We start from the raw sequence: 17,055 nt of genomic DNA on the forward strand, positions 1-17,055 counted from the left end.
TGAAACAGAGTGGAATGAGAGTGGAAACAACTAAAGGTATGCACATAAATAATTGAATACAACTATAGAAAATGCTATTGTAGGGCGTGAAAGATTTGTGTGCACAGATATGATTGTAATTGTTTAATCAAAATTAAACATAAGCATTAGGTTGGAATGTATAAGGAGAGAATGAATACTAACTGTTTTGTAGATATGGTAAATGCATTAGACAGAATTGAGTGATTAATTTGATCAAGAATGACTTGACTTGACAAGTAAACATACCATCAAAGGAAACAAGGACTAAACGTAAAAAGTAAAGATGCTCTCGAATGAAAGTAAAATACGTTTCTCAGATACACAATTGTTGATTAGATGGATTAGGCCTCCAGGGGGATAACACGACATAAAAAACGCGCCTAGAAACTCTATCTCATGGATGGTGTGGAAAAGAGTTCAATGTAAACAAAACAAATCTAACCTACAAACTATTATACCCGTGTATTAGATGTACTATAATTTTAAAATAAATTATATTTGATAACATTTTTCTTCAATTACTTTACTTAGATTAGAATTTTCTTGCATGTCAAAGCCGAACTGAACTAAAACTCAGAGTTGATGCGGCAATATTGTAATGTTTCGACGTCACAAATATCCACGACTCATTACTAAAAAAACTTTAAATAGACTATATGTTACTTTCAATTATTCCCGTATTGTTAGAATTATTAAAGAGTTTTGGAAAGTTTGGGCTAAAAATGATAAAGAATAGTATGGTCACGTAAACTTATATTTTACATTTTTGCAGATAATAAATTAAGGTGTCCCTTTTATCGGAAGGTATATACTATGAGTATATAGCTGCGAAAGAAAAACCCAATATTTGTGAAAAGTTTAGCTCAACATAGATTAACAAAATTCGACAATAACAAGAATCGTCTGCTTTCCTTATATTCATCATCCTATCAGCTTTTAGTTTAATTTGATATATGAAAAAAAAAAGAAAAAAAAAGAAAAAAGAAAAAAAAAAGAAAAAAAAAGAAAAAAGAAAAAAAAAAAGAAAAAAAGCGTACAAAAAGAGAAAAACAAAAATTGTTCTTGCTCGAGGACTGTTGTTAATTCATATGAGAAAGGCAATTCCTAAAGTTTTAAGATTTTTCTGTAAATTTTAGTGGTTCTGATTAATTCCAAGTTTAATTAGTAAAGGCATTTCTTAACAAAACACTAACCGAATATTTCAGGTAATAAATACGCTAATTTGTGCATCAAGAGTTAAAATGAATATTGCATAGAATATTAGAAGTTATTAGAATATTAGAACATTTTCTTAGAATTTAAATTCCTCATATGTTGGTGAGTTGTTAGTTCCCACGTGGGACATAAGACAAAGTAGAATGGAGTAGAATGAAAGCCATAAAAAGCAAATTAAAGATGAGTTACTTGCGAGAACGAGATTCCAGAATTACACAAAACCAAAACCAAAAAAATTAGCTTGAAATAAATACATTTAGACAAACACAAACAAAAAAACATATTGCTTGAACAATTAACTCTTAAAAAACATTTGCTCATGTTGGATCCCGCATAATTTGATAAAAGTGTTACGGGGTAAATCAGGGTGGAAAAATGTTACAAAAATTTGGTTAAAGGGCATGTAAAAGTGCATTATTGTTGATCATTATTGAGAATACTTCAAAAAACAACATATGGTCATTAATATTGAATTCCGGTGTCAATGGTGATGGCTCTCCTGGACTATGCTCTTCATGACTTTTTGCACCTGGGATCCTCGTAATAGATCAATTATTCACATAGCTAGTCAGAATACGCCACAAAAATATCTTAAAAAGAAATGAAATTGCGATATTGAAGCGGTTTGAAATACCATTTTCAGATAATTCATGTGGTAGTTATTTTCACTCCTTCTGTATCTGTTTTCGCCCTAAATCAAGACTTTCAAATTATTAAAACCAAACTTTTAAAGCCCAACAGTCTCTTATTCATTGAACTGAACTTGAATTATTAAAGGCAATGTAAATTAAGTGTAATTTTGATACATTTAGATAAAAGTTAAGCCCTTTCCAGCAAATATGCAATATCTTTATCCACTAAAGTATTTAATAAACGAGTGTAACTATTTAATATAAGCAAATAACTGACCTAAATTTAACGAAAAACCCGAAAAGTTAATATTTACTGCAATATAATCAGAGGTCAACGATGTCAATGTCAAAAGCCACCAATTTAAAAGAGCAATTTTATTTTAATTTCAGTATTATAAAATAATATCCGAGCTTCACAACCTTTGACCAATTTAAAGTGATAGTAATTATTAAAATATATTATCCAATAATTCAATATGAAATATTGAAAACAACAAAAAATTATAAAAAAATATTCATTTTACCTTTTACTATTTTCAACGTTTTAAGCACAAGACATAAAATCTATGTCGGAAAAATTATTCGTCTAGATGTAATCGATTAATCGATCCATTTTTTCCATACCATTTCTATAATATTTGAATTACTGCAGTAACAAATCATATAGAAAATACGGCGCCTCTTCAGAATCCCACCGAAAACACAGACGAGCCAGGCCCGTCGATTTGTAAAAAGGTAATGCAAAGAAAATCCTCTTCAAGCCCAAGACTTAAGAAGTACTTCTTCTGGGAAGTACTTATCTCTTTAGAAAAGAGAGATTTACAAATATAATTAAACAGGCTTCTAATTGGTCACTGTCAATTCACCCTTTCCTTCCCAATGCACCGAACTAAATTGGTCTCCCAGTTGTGAGGAACCAATGGCAGTTTCCCATATTTTAATGAAATTCAGAAACTTATTATCTGTCAGAAGAAATTATGATTTGCCTCGTTCAGTGGTTGATATGTTCTTGTCTCAAAACGTGGCCAAATTTTTGATCGTCAACGAAATCGGTTTTTATTTTAAACTCTAATTTTACCTTGTACATTTCAAGATAACTTTTATATAAGTTTGGTTATTAATTTTATTTAATTCTAATCATTATAACTACTATTTGACTCAGCCTTATTGTTTTGGTGTTCCTCGGAACGAGCAACTGATGGAATGATATCTTGATATGCTTTGGTGGTATCCAAAAAATTCTAAAATGTTCGGGAGACTAAATCAATGATGATAGTCAATCAATCAATCTTTCCCAAACTTTTTAGCCCAAACATTTTAGCTGCTTGTCTCCTTGTTGACAAATCAAATATTAATGATATATTATTCTTGATGTCTCTGAAAAGCCTTCATAACTCACAGAAGATTCATACTTAATATTATTATTTAGTATTTAACATTTTACGAGTACTTGGGACCTTTTAGCCGCAAAAGCTTTTTACATGTTACCGAGTACATATCAATAAAATTACATATTACCTATTTTGGCAGGAGGGTTACCAGGGATTTATGTTTAAAGTTGTTTTTATATTAGAATATTTTTTTAAGGATTTATTTAAGATTAGATTATATTATTATGAATTTAGCTGTATACGGTAGTTAAGAGTTACTCACGTTTAAAAAGATCATCAGTATTTTATCCAGTAAAATCTATGGCTGTCTGCTTGTCTATTCATGTGTTAATCTTGCTGATATTGACAATTAATAATATTTCATCAAGGTCACAAAAGCCTGTCGTTTTCCAAAAGATGGTGTCAGCGTAAAATCTATACTCGTAATAAGGTAACATGGAAAACAGAAATTTGATGTCATAAGACTAAATACTTCTCCATAATTCCCCATTGTTACACTTGTGAATTAGAAGCAATTACATGTATATCAATTTAAGTGAGAAAACATAAATAGTTATGAGCTCAACAAAAGCCATTTGAGGAATACGTTGATTTTACTTTTAATTGCAAGAAAAACTGCAGCTAAAGCATGTATAATAATAATAGAGACATATCGTGAGGCATTTAATAAAAACAAAATGATTGGTTCCTGAGATATAAATCAGTGCAACAAATTTGAAAAATAAAGGCTGTTTTTGATTTGTACATCTAATATGAACTATAAGGTAACTATTCACGACTCTAATAATTCACTATTCTAATATAAAAAGTAACACCGAAAAAGAGATATAGTAGTTTAGTAGGAGTATATAAAACACATACCCCTAGTTAAGCAAAGGCATCAAAAGTTTGGTTTGCGTATTTTAAAGAATATTTTTGATAATAATTCAAATGCAATAAAAGGAACGTCAATAATTAAAAATTGAAAGGATTGATGTGGAGTTATCATATCAAGTCATATTTCAAGAATTATCCAAATAATTTTATACAGAACACTGAAAGATGGCCTGTCGGTTCAAAGGATTTGTTTCATATGAGGATTGCCAATATTTAATTGATTTATGGAGTATATTTAAAGCTCTTTTAACAAGAGATCCATCTGGTATTAGCGACTATTAAAACGGGATGAAATGATTATGCGAAATTGCTCTCGATCGCACCTACTCGTGGTACATGTGTTTTGATTATTTTTACGCATTAAGAAGGTCTTTATTGAGAAAATTTGGCACAATATATATTAAACAAATTATTTTTTACAATTTTCTATAACTTGTTCTAGTAATCTATTCTCCAGCATTTGGAAACCACGCCATGTCACGTTGCAATCGATGATGAAGAAGTGGTAGTCAGAAGATGCTACAACTGATGGGTACGCTCATCTATTATGCCAGAACTTCGTACTCGACTTTTCGAATTCGAATTTGGTAACATCCGTCATACCATTTCTTCATTTTACGTCGCCAGACAACTGCGGAAACAACTTTATTCGGATTTTAGCAACAACTAATACACTACAGCTTGTTTACTCCATCATATACATTAAGTTATGGCCATGAATATTCCACTTCGGTGTCGATATGGATGGCTCTCCCGGCCAGCCATAATATTTCGTTCGAAATGGTATTTTTACTGAATAAGTTTGATAGCCATTTCCCATGATTTCGGATCTTTCCCATCGTATATAAACATATGTAAGCAAATTCGTCAACTGCTAAGCTGTCAGAAAGTTCTTTCAGCCCTCGTCCGAAATCTCGCCACTTGCTTTTTCAGGACGGTCCTTGTTATTAACGTTAAAATAACTAATTTTACATTGTCGAAACAAAAACCGAAAATTGGAATATGACGGTATAGCAGCACCATATATTTCTAAAATTGTTTGATGGGCTTCAGCAGCACATTTCTTCAAATCAAACAACAAAAATAATAAATGGCGAAAATACAATTTTGAACACTCCATGATTAGCGTCAGATGCATACGCTAAATAACTCAAAACAATTCATCGAAAAATGTTGTTTTTATGTAGAAAGATGTCACAACAATTGAATTTACGAGCTAGTTTATATGGTTTAACATTGGTTTACATTAATTCCTCGTATTCTCACCAATTATACAAGATTCATCAGATATTGCCTTTCTTATAACATGTTCTCATCGATTCCAGATCTATAAGAATAACCCTTTCATTATTGCAAAGATAGCCAAAATTGGAACATGAGGAATATTTTGATGAATTTGGAAGGTTTTTAACAACTTTTTCAAGCAGCCAAAACTAAGGTCCCAACATTTACATCAAAAATATCAATACATTTTATTGAAATGGTCCCGAATGTGGTACTTTAACTAGCGGACTAAAATTCATTTTGACGGCATAGCGACTGCCTCAGTCGACCCTGCGGGACACCGAAAGGCCACGTAATGCCCCGTATAAAGATAAATGGCACTGCAGTTTGCGGAGCGACGGGGGGGCGGCGCCAGGGGGCGATTCTCTCTTAATCCGTAGCGGCATTCGAACATTCGAACTGAACGGTCGTCGATACCGATCCGTTCCAGCCACCCACAGCCCCCGCCATTACTGCCGCCCCGACCCCGATGCCCCGAGGCCGCAGGAAACGCTGGCGCTATTACGCTTTTCCACCTCTTTCGGTGATTGATCATTTATTCGCTCCGTATCGAAATAATAATAACAATTAATTATACAGGCCACCATTAATCTGCACTTTATGGTTTTGCTGAACTTTTATTTCGATAGTTATTGTTTTGATATACTCAGCACTATTATAATTAAAATTAGTCGTAATTAGATTTCGTTTCTTGCTCAGAGTGGTTTGGGTGACATAACTTTTAATATATTCAATAAAAAGGAAAAAATGCACGAAGTTCCGAAGTCCAATAAACAAAACCTCCTAATCTTACTATTAATAACCACGGAGACGAAAGACAAAAAGCTAGGTGAAGATAAAAAAAGGGACAAATACCATAAACTGACAGAAATGAAAATCGTTTGGAAAATAGCAAACGAGGACGGACGTGTAAAAAGGAGAACAAGGGGAAGAGTTTGAACAGATTGGATAGTATAGCAGTTACCGAAACAAAAAGATGGACCTTTATAAGTGATGTCATACCTTTATAGTGGAACAGATAAAGAAAACTAAAGAGAAAGAGAGCATTCGTAGGAGTGGGCTGCATTAGGGGTGTCGGTCACCGATATCTCAATATATATATATATATATATATATATATATATATACATATATATATATATATATATATATATATATATAGAACAAATTTTGAAGTTTTATTAAAAAATATATTTAATTTCTTTTGAAAAAATATCGAAAACTATCGGCTACATAAAATTTGATATATCGCCCAAAAATATCGATATTTCTTTTAAAAACTATCGATACAGCAGAGATCGATATATTGATATATTTTCGACATTCATGATAAGTAAGTAAATAAAAAAAGAAATAGAGAAATGGACAATATATTCAGAAAGAATATTATTACTACGCTCCAGGTAAAGATGATACTATTGTTAAAAATAAAAGTTTTGGGAGCATATTTAACACAGTTAATAGATGAAAATGGAAAACATGGAGCAGAAATGGGAAGTGATCACTATTTAGTAGTTATGACAATGACAGAAGACAATGACTTTACACAACAAAAAGCATCAACAATGAAAGTACATAGTTGGAAGCTATAATAAGCTACAGAATACTATAAAAAAGAAATTGACGGAAATTTTACCGACAAACCGAGCAATACCAAGGACATACAATTGAACAACTGTGAAAGTATTCCGAAGATTCATAATTATATGAAGCAAAATTAACGTGACAAAATTTTTTTTAAAAATTAAATAAAAGAAATTCTCTAGACACACTCCGAATAGAAATGTCACTGATAACTACGAAATATACAAAAAAATAGAACAAGAGTAAAATGAATGTTATAAGAGGCAAAACCATAGAGTAAGTTCTATTGATTCTAGTTACGTCGACTTCTCGGAATTCTTAGTAACTGGACATGGAGCTTAACGTGGGCTCCGAACCACGGTCCTCGGCATTAAGCCTACCAACTTTATAAATCATCCCAGAAGACATCCGGTCTTACCCAGCCTGGTTACTGGCGTGACTGGGATCATTTTCCATGTCGGATCTTACACTCGTGTTTAGAACCATCACAAATGTTAAACAATCACAAACGTAAATTTTGTGACCATGCCCCAGCAGAATTTGAATCCGCGACTATCACAATAATGGAAGGACTATCCTGTCGCCTTTACCACTGCGCCACCAAGCCGACACGAGGCAAAACAAAAAAAAACACGATTACGATATGGAGAGAGGACGTAAACTGTAAATAAAATTTGAAACTTTTAAAAACTTGCAAAAGCCAGATATACAAAAGATTAAAAAACCGGCCGAATAACTGAATATTTAAAAAAATGGAGAGATGGAAGGAATTATTTCATGAATTGCTTTGTTCGTAAGAAGCAGCGTAGGAAAAAATATACTGACCAACAAAAAATCTATCAACTGATCGCAGTGTTGCTAGCATGTTCGAACTCTTAACACTAGAACCAATCGGATTGAAGATCAGAGTTGAGGGCAAAAATAACTTTAAGAATCGTTTTCATCTGTTTAAGTGTAAAAGTTGATTCGAATTTGTGTAATCAATTTTTATCGTCACTTTTCTACTAAAGTACAGTGTTGATATAAATCTTGGTGGCAGCAGCGGCAAACAGTACGAAGCCATAGTCTAGCTAGGGGAGGATTATAGAGGAATATATTTTAAGTATGGTTACTTGGACTGTATCTATGAGCCCAGGATGTTACCCATGAGTCGAGTAAATTATTGATGATAAAAGACCTATTAACTCTATCAATTGCGTATTATATGTTAGATAGGTGGTGATTAGATTAGGTGAAGATATACGGTTGAGAATCACACGCTCAAACAACATACATGAATGGTCGGTAAGGGAAATGGGACGGTAGCTTGAGGGAGATGTTCGGGGTATGCCCTTTTACCATATCGGGGATAGCATGGGAACAAGAGGATGGAAAGGAACCAAGTAACTACATTTACTATAAATGTCCAGTAGGAGGGTAAAGGTTTGACAAAAAATCTGGAACGCTTTACGATTTTGCGTGTAATCCTTGCGCAGCAGCAATGCTAATATTCCCTATATCGTTTCAATTTTAGTATATGTACTGTCGAAAAGAGTAACTTTTCAAATATTATGTTGGGTGGTTCATGAAAATTTATAGGTACTTTCAATGTTTCCAGGCAAATTCATTTTTAGTCAAATATTTTTAAAAAAGTATTATATTATACTGCGATATATTTGACTGAATACATAACATTATCAGGTGATGATTAAACCTACGATTGCACTGAATTAATTGAAACATAAAATGCGTAATTTGTTATCAAAACACTAATGCTTGATTATTAATTAACACACTGAAACAAGAACCGTACGACAAATATATAATTAACTCTTCTCGCAATTTAAAACACCCCATTAATTACTCTAAATAATCTGCAATTAACTGTTGGTAAAACATCTCTGTTTTCGTAGCTCGTAAATTAAAATTGACGCAGGGCAAAAACTGCAGAAACGACAATATCACGACAACTAAACCCCATCCCATTCCAACCGATCCCCGAAAACGAACTCGGCATAGTGGCGATCCCAGTTGGGGGAGGGGGCAAAGAGAAAAAAGAGAGATCCCGACCATAATATCCGACCGCCCCGCCGTGATTTTCGGGCGGCAATTGAAATCGACTGATCATGGAGGATGGCGCCACCGAGACCCTTACACAAACAGCCCACTTCATTAGTTCCGAGGATGATCCGCAGGTTACGTTGTTTACTGACAAATAGAGTCGACCGTCACGTTCGTTGCTAGGACCTTTTCAACGGCCGCCCCTCCATTTGTTGCCGCCACGCTGCCGCCGTCGACCCTTAGAACGTGTGTATAGTTGAAATTTGATTCCACGTAGATGTACGGGGTTAACTCCGGGACGTTCAGGAATGATAGCTCTGAAAAATTATCTGGGTACGACAATAACCGCATTAATAAACAGGTCAATTGAAAAGCCTACCATAGTAAGACACATTCTTTTGGCAAAATTAGTTTTTTTATTCAACATAATTCCCTTCAAGGGGATACACTGACTATAGCGACCCTCAAATTTTCGATACTATTTTTGTAGTACAATTTGTCCTTTGCTTCAAAATTGGCCTCAGTTTCGTCGATCACCTCTTCATTCGACGAAAATTTCTTCCCAGCGAGCATTCTTTTGAGATCTGAGAACAGGAAATAGTCCGATCTGGGGCCAGATCTGGAGAATACGGTGGATGAGGAAGCAACTCGACGCCCAATTCATGGCTTTTTGACACGGTGCAGCCATTTTTCGGCGATTTCGTCCTTCAAACGGTCGAATAATGCTACGTAATAATCGCTGTTGATGGTCCTTCCCTTTTAAAGGTAGTCAATGAAAATTATTCCATGCGCATCCATTCCATTCCATTCCATGCAAATACAGATGCCATAACCTTGCCAGCCGACTGTTGCATTCCCACGCTTTGGAGCGAGTTCATCGTGTGCAGTCCACTCAGATGACGGTCGATTGGACTTCGGAGTAAAATGATGGAGCCATGTTTCATCCATTGTCAAATATCGACACAAAAACTCGGGTGGATTACGCTTACGATCATCTTCAAAAACTGTTCCGAATCATCAACTCGTTGTTTTTGGTCAAAAGTGAGCTCACGCGGCACTCACTTTGCACAGAGCGTTATCATACCTAAATATTCGTGAATGATATGATGTGCACGTTCAGTTGATATCTTTAGAGTGTCTGCTATTTCATTCAGTTTTAGTTGACGGTCATTCAAAATCATTTTGTGGATTTGTTTAAGGTGTTCGACGGTAACAACCTCTCTTGGGCGTCCACTGCTTTCACCGTCTTCGGTGCGCACCACGTCTATACTTAGCATACCAATCCTTGATTTCTTGATTTTCCTAGAGCAGTGTCCGTAAACTCGGCATCTAGTCAAGTTTTTGCTTCAACTGTATTTTTTCCCTTCAAAAAGAAATATTTTATCAACAGGCGAAACTCCTTTTTATCCATTTTTTTTCACACTAACAAAAGTTGCTTCACTCAAAATGTTAATTCACAAATTAATGATCCGACAGCTGTCAAATTTATACACGCATCTTTTGAGGATTAGGGCTAACTAAAAACCATATGAATTTAATTCTAGTAGCACCATCTATGTATCAGGCCGGGGACGTTTCAATTGATCTGTTAATAAGTTCCTGAAAAAGTTAGGTGTGGCGCTACTAGCGCCATAGGCAATCGCAAGATTTTGGAGATGTCGACCGTGGAGAAAAATATCGATTTCGGCGAAATCCCAAAACGAAAGTTCGTTGCTCTCTTTCGAAAGCCCTAGGTTTTTAATATCGATATTTTACATTGCACTAACAAGTTCAATACCCTCATTTATGACTATCGATACTTCTTTGAAAAAAATATCGAACAATTAATTTTGATGTATCGATATTTTATGGCATTCCTATAATATTCACGCACTAAAAGCCAGTAGTCGACACTACCCGTCCATTCTTCTATTTTAACTTTCTCTGACTATTTCTTCTTGACTACCCGACCATGTGTTTTTTAAAACTATCTGAATGGTGAAATAGTGACATGAAAATAATCTTTTTACGTAAATTAAGAGTTTTTAGATTCTAAAATCTTTCACAAATTATAACTGGCGCCGTCAGAATGATTCCAAGAATATAATAAGGCTATTATGGAATCAAGTTATCTGGTTCCGCAGTTACTCAAAGGGTTTCTTGGTGTAGTTACATAGAGTTCGGGTGAAAGTATCGCAGTTGAGGGTGTAAGATTATAAAACATGGATTGAAAATGTTCAACAATCCCTAGTCATAAACCATTCCAAATAAAAAATATTCAAGCTTTTAGTTCGGCGATTACCGGCACAGACATCACAGTTCAAGGTATAAAACCACCAAAGGCTGAGTGAAATTGCTGAGAATTGACACAGTCACTGGAATTTGAACAGAAGCCTGCAATTCAGGATGAACAGCCACCAAAGGCGTATTGCAATAGTTTCTTAGCCGTGGGCTATTATATGAATATGGAGTAACCATGTAAATTTGGGTAGAAACAGTGCCATTTTGATGATTATTAGTTAGTAACCTATAAGAGACTCTAAGATGACTAGAGTTACGATGGGTTGATAAATTATATTTCGGTCAACCATATCTAACATCGAAGTAAGTGTGTTTAAACAAGTAATGTTTGTCAATCAGTAAATTTACAATCGCCACATAGTTCTATTTTTCCAAATACATAATTTTAGATAATTATTTTGTTGTTTGACGTGATAATTCCGAATACAACAATAAAAAAGTAGTATCACCTGTTAATTTCTTACATTTTAATATTTCAATGGTAAAAGCAAGTTTAAAATATTTATTATTACATACTGGAAATACTTATTCCTCGTTATCTATTGCCTATTCAGACCATATACAAAAATACAACGACAAACTTACTAAAAAATGTAAAGTTACTTTTACTACATATGATTGCATGCTGTAAAGATTTAAAAGTTACCTCAATTCCTCTTAATCAACAAAATGTATTTACAAAGTTTTCATCCTTTATATGTGAATGGGATAGCAGAGAAAGTGATCCAAAAATCATGGCGCGTAAGGAAAAAAGTAGTTTTGAGAAGAAAATTTTGTAATCTGTATTGTCACTACACATAAAATGTGACTTAGTAAAACAATTTGTAAAAACTTTAACTAACATACATATGAACATCATTTTAACTGTCGTACTCTGATATGCAAACGTAGCTAAACTGAAAGAAAAGTCCGGGAGCTGATAATCTTAAATTGACGTTCGATTTCAAGTTCGAAGCAGCGAGAAGTACAAAGGAAAAGAAAACTTGGATATTATAAAGAGACATTTTTTGTACAAATATCTTCTCTTTCTCTCTTTCTTTAACTTTCTCCTAAAAATTTAGCCCAGTAAAGAGCCAATGGAATAGTTTTATCAGGCTATAAAAAGGTTAAAAAAGATACCACACATGACTGGCGATTACTGTTAGTCCCTTCACAAACAACAACAAAAATACATTTTATAGAGGGATTGAAAAGATAATAGAAAAAAATGTGATCGGCTATATGTAAAAATTACCGAGAAACTACTAAAATTACTAAAGAACAAAACATTATTTATTGCAGCTCAAAAAATTATCACAAAAATTAGTGGAATGAATGAAGTTATTACCATATTTACCTCGCTTTTATGTCTGGCCATTGATGTCTCAGAATTGACGTGTAATCAGATCAAGTGAAGTAGACATGCAAGATCCTGCCACTAGAGTTAGTAGGCCTCGCTAGGATAAAGCAAAAAACCCAAATAACGAAATTAGCGACGCCCTTATTGGTATGCACTCCCTTCTCCATCCCTGATTATGGTGAACGTCCAATGCGCGCAAGGGAAAAAGCCAAAGGCAAATACGCTAGATAAGTACCACTTTTGGTGAAATTTATATATACTTCAAATTAGTAATAATTCACAAGTACACACCAGTTACTTTGGCATCAATTTCTGACTAACAAAACTGTAATAAATTATGTTTTACAGTTGCAACTATGAAACTATTATCTTTAATTTACAATAATTATGGGAAAGATAGGAATAAATAGTAAAATAGAGGAAACGAATATGGGAAATAAATACAGACAGGAAGCATTCAAGGAAATCATAAATCGTTCCGAATGTCAATATACTTAGAATTCCATCTCGTAGTTCGATATTTTAGATGTTTTAGTTTTTGGATCATTCAATTGTTTTTTTAAAAAGGTTTGAACGATAATGTAAAGGAACTAGGCGGGATTGCCGCTATTTTTTAATTATATGATTTGTCATCGTTGAGAATACTTATTAACAGAAGTAACTATCATGAAGTGCAACATTGTTGATCTTTCTTCGGGGGTTGTATTTGCCAGATGTGATCACGTCCTAGGGACGTCAGAAGTTCATAAAAGGCCATTTCTAAAGACGCGACTGTCAGAGTCACTACGTTCTCATCTCTCAGTTTATGTTATTTTGTTTTGTCCAGTCCAAGCTGAATTTCATCAAATGGTAAATTTGTTCACAGAGTATTCCAGTTATTACCCACTGAATCTCGATTTATTAATTTCTTATTAATATTTTATATTTATTAGCGTTCATTTCTCATATTCTATTTATTATTTTCCATTTATTATTGTTAATTTGTAGTTCTCTATTTATTTATTTATCTATTTATCCATCCATCCTTATAGATGTTATTCTACTATATTTTATTATTTCTTCGACTCATCGTATATTCTCTATAATTCTTAGATAATGGCAAACCAAGGATAATAGTCTTATGGTTGCAACTGCAAATATAAATTATAACTATTTAAATTTAAATTATAAACTAACGTCAAAGTGGCTAAAGTTACTGAGGCGTAATTATGATCTATGGATAATTTGAAGCATACATAAACGTCAACGAAAGTACTTTCTGCTGACTCATGATAGCAGCGTATCTAGCGTGTGGCTTTTAGCTTTCACCGTTGTACGCATTGCACGTCCATCATAGCTGGAGCTGGAGAAGTGAGTGCACTAATAACAGTACAGTTTAATTATTTAGTTATTTTGAGAATTTAGCTTAATCCTAGCGAGGCCCATTAACCATAGTGGCAGCAGATCTCGCGGGTTGCTTCCCTTGATCTCTTGCATGCCATTATTGTTAGTGTTAGCACATAAACTGGTGCGTCGCGCGTTACTTTCCCTTTGTACCGTGTACACATGTCATACTTCATCCAAGCACAGTTTATCATTGTTATTAATTATCATTATATGTTGTGTGTTAGCTATAGACATCCATTATAAGTGGTTTATTGGCTATCTGAAGATACATAAACGCCACCAAACGTGGTTCCTGTCGGCTCTTGGAGACAGCGTGTTTGCCTCTGGCTTTTTCCCTTGTACCCACTGCACGTCCATCATAGTCGGATTTAGAAGAAATGAGTGCACATAGCAACAGAGTTGCTTATTTATTGATTTACATATTGACTTATTTATATACTGAACAATTTAGCTTTACCCTAGAAAGTATTACTAACAGTAATGGCAGGATCTTGTGCGTCTGCTTCCCTTGATCTCATTGCACGTGCATTATTGTTGGTGTTAGCGTATAAACTGGTATGTCGTGCGTTATTTTCCCTACGTACCGTGCGCACATGTCATATTTCATCCAAGCATAGTTGATCATTAGTTTATCAGTTACCGTTACTGTCTGTTTTATAATAACTGTTCGTCAATTATTGACTACTATGGACTAAGATTATTGCTAACCATCCTGGTTAATCATTTTATTACCACTTCGTCTTTATTTGGTTATCAATACCATCCATTACCAGTATTTGTTGATATATACATTTATCCAAACCACTATTATCGATACTATTATATCGGACAGTATTCTGACTGCCAGTACCGCTATATTTTAATAACCTGAACATCTATCTATGTAATATGTCAATTATATTTTATTTTAACCCTTATCACTGAAAATTGGTTGCTCAGGTACGATTTATTATGTTTGCAGAATTATCACCCGACAACCTCGAACATCAAGATCTCGCATATACGTTTGCTTTATGTATTTTGCCATTTATTGAATAAGTAGTTTATATATCATTTATTTTGATCTCTGTTATTATATATGTAAGATGTGTGATTATTTTATATTGTTTTAATAAATATAATTTTATTCTAGCCCTGGGTGTTTTTAAACCCACCCTACAATTGCTATAATTTTATTTTAAAAAATAATGAGAAATTTAATTACGAGATCTAAAACATTTTAAAAAGAAAATAAATGTCATTAGAACATATGTTATCAATAAATGAAATAAAAATTTAAAAAATCCTTCAAAAAAAGCTTCTTATTACACGAAAGAAAGTATATATGAAAAAGATCTTGAGTAACGAGCTATTGTGTGTCGCAACGACAAACGCAAACAACCGCGGAACATCGTCTTTGATGCCTTGCCTTTCGCTTTAGTAATAATCGAGGACGCACTTTTCCCCAGTGGTCGCGTCCGACGAAGAGGAGAATAAAATGGCACAGGGCAAAAATAAAGTTAATTATCGCTCGATACCGCAAAATCTGACGAGTCGACGATAAGAACCTAATTATGCGAGGTGGCTTTTAATCGAGACGTGTCAAAACAGTAAGCACTGCCAGGGACCGAGAACGGAAAAGAGCGAAAACCGAAATGGGTAATTACCTATTTAAGATTAGCGGCTGTAAAGGTCCCGCCTTGAAAATAAACAACCCCTTTCGATGTAATTAAGGGTGTTTCAGTGTTACCCCACCGTCAAGGACCCAACGTCGAGTCGATGGATCCTGATTAAATTGTGTCAGGCAAGTGGAAACCGAGGGGATTCGGATATGGTAAATTGACGCGACTTTTTCTTTTAGCCGAACTGTTGAAGCTCAGAAAAAGTGTCCTTGGTCGCAGCTTTCATCCATGAAACATATTTACGAAGTAATAAACACTTTCATATAAAAAAAGGAAACTATCATAAGTTAAAAAAGTTTAGTGTTTTACAATTTTTATGACTAAGGTAACTTGGATTCTCAGGATTATTATAATTATAGTTTGTATCATATATTTAATTACGTTTTATCAATAGTGGATTCATATTCACCTATTTCGTACTCATCAAAGCGAAAATCCCAAATTGGGACAACAAATAAAAACATGTAGAGAAAATTTTCTGTGCTTAAGTATTCAAGCTTCCGAGGATCTGCAACTAGACGTTTTCAATCACCAAACCAAGATCAACCAGAAACAGACATGCTTTTTAGTTCAACCCACTGAACCACTACGAGGAATGCGAGGAAGAAGTATTACAGATAAATCTCAATAATTGTCTACTCCGTATGTCACCTCCCATCTGTTTAACACACAACCGCCTCACCACATTACGTAAAAAAAACTAATGAGAGTTAAAAACAGCCAAAAAGAAGACCCTGCGTAGAGAGGCTTTATGACCTACAGGAGATCGACAAAACCTGACATATACAGGATATTTATTTGTTAAGAAGGTGTTGAGCTACCATTTATTCTCAAAACAGCTGCGATTCTTAACGGAATAGTTTTTGAATGTTGTCCCATTCTTGTACCAAAATATCCGTCAATTGCTGCAAGGATGTTGGAGATGGAAATCCACTCCTCACCGACTGTGTCGATCAGAGAAGATGTTCGATGATTCTCCTAAAATAAAGACTCAACCATTTTAGCAGTGTGTATGGGCGCGTATTATCAGCTTGCAATATGGCAGTATTTGGAAGCAACATGTAAATCATATTAAGAACTTTACTATTGATGAACTAGAGATATTCAATCGTGGTAATCCGGTCAGTGATAGCTGAGTGCCACGATATTATCGTCCTAATCATAACGGAACCACATAACGGAGACTTTTTAAAGGTTCTCCATAGATAAACCAAGCCGTTTGTAGCAAACAATGTAAATGACGATTCATCAGACCATACCACATTCTTCTAATCTTCACGTGCTCAAGTTTAATAATCGTTGTACCACTTCTTTTCGCAACTTAGCGGTGCTTTCGTTATGAAGGG

At 34.2% G+C, this 17,055-nt stretch overlaps 1 protein-coding gene and 1 non-coding gene across 4 annotated transcripts in view; both read right to left on the reverse strand.

Moving 5' to 3' along the window:
* LOC143195998 (membralin) overlaps nucleotides 1-17,055 on the reverse strand; it is a 177,882-nt gene that overhangs the window by 59,761 nt on the left and 101,066 nt on the right. The window lies entirely within an intron of this gene.
* On the reverse strand, nucleotides 8,434-8,540 carry LOC143196765 (U6 spliceosomal RNA). The gene has a single exon (XR_013005832.1). It is a non-coding gene; the product is annotated as a U6 spliceosomal RNA (small nuclear RNA).

This window comes from Rhynchophorus ferrugineus, unplaced genomic scaffold (genome assembly GCF_030347505.1).
Source record: "Rhynchophorus ferrugineus isolate W39M unplaced genomic scaffold, kcgeb_rfMv2 rfM4, whole genome shotgun sequence".
NCBI classification, from domain to species: Eukaryota; Metazoa; Arthropoda; class Insecta; order Coleoptera; family Curculionidae; genus Rhynchophorus; species Rhynchophorus ferrugineus.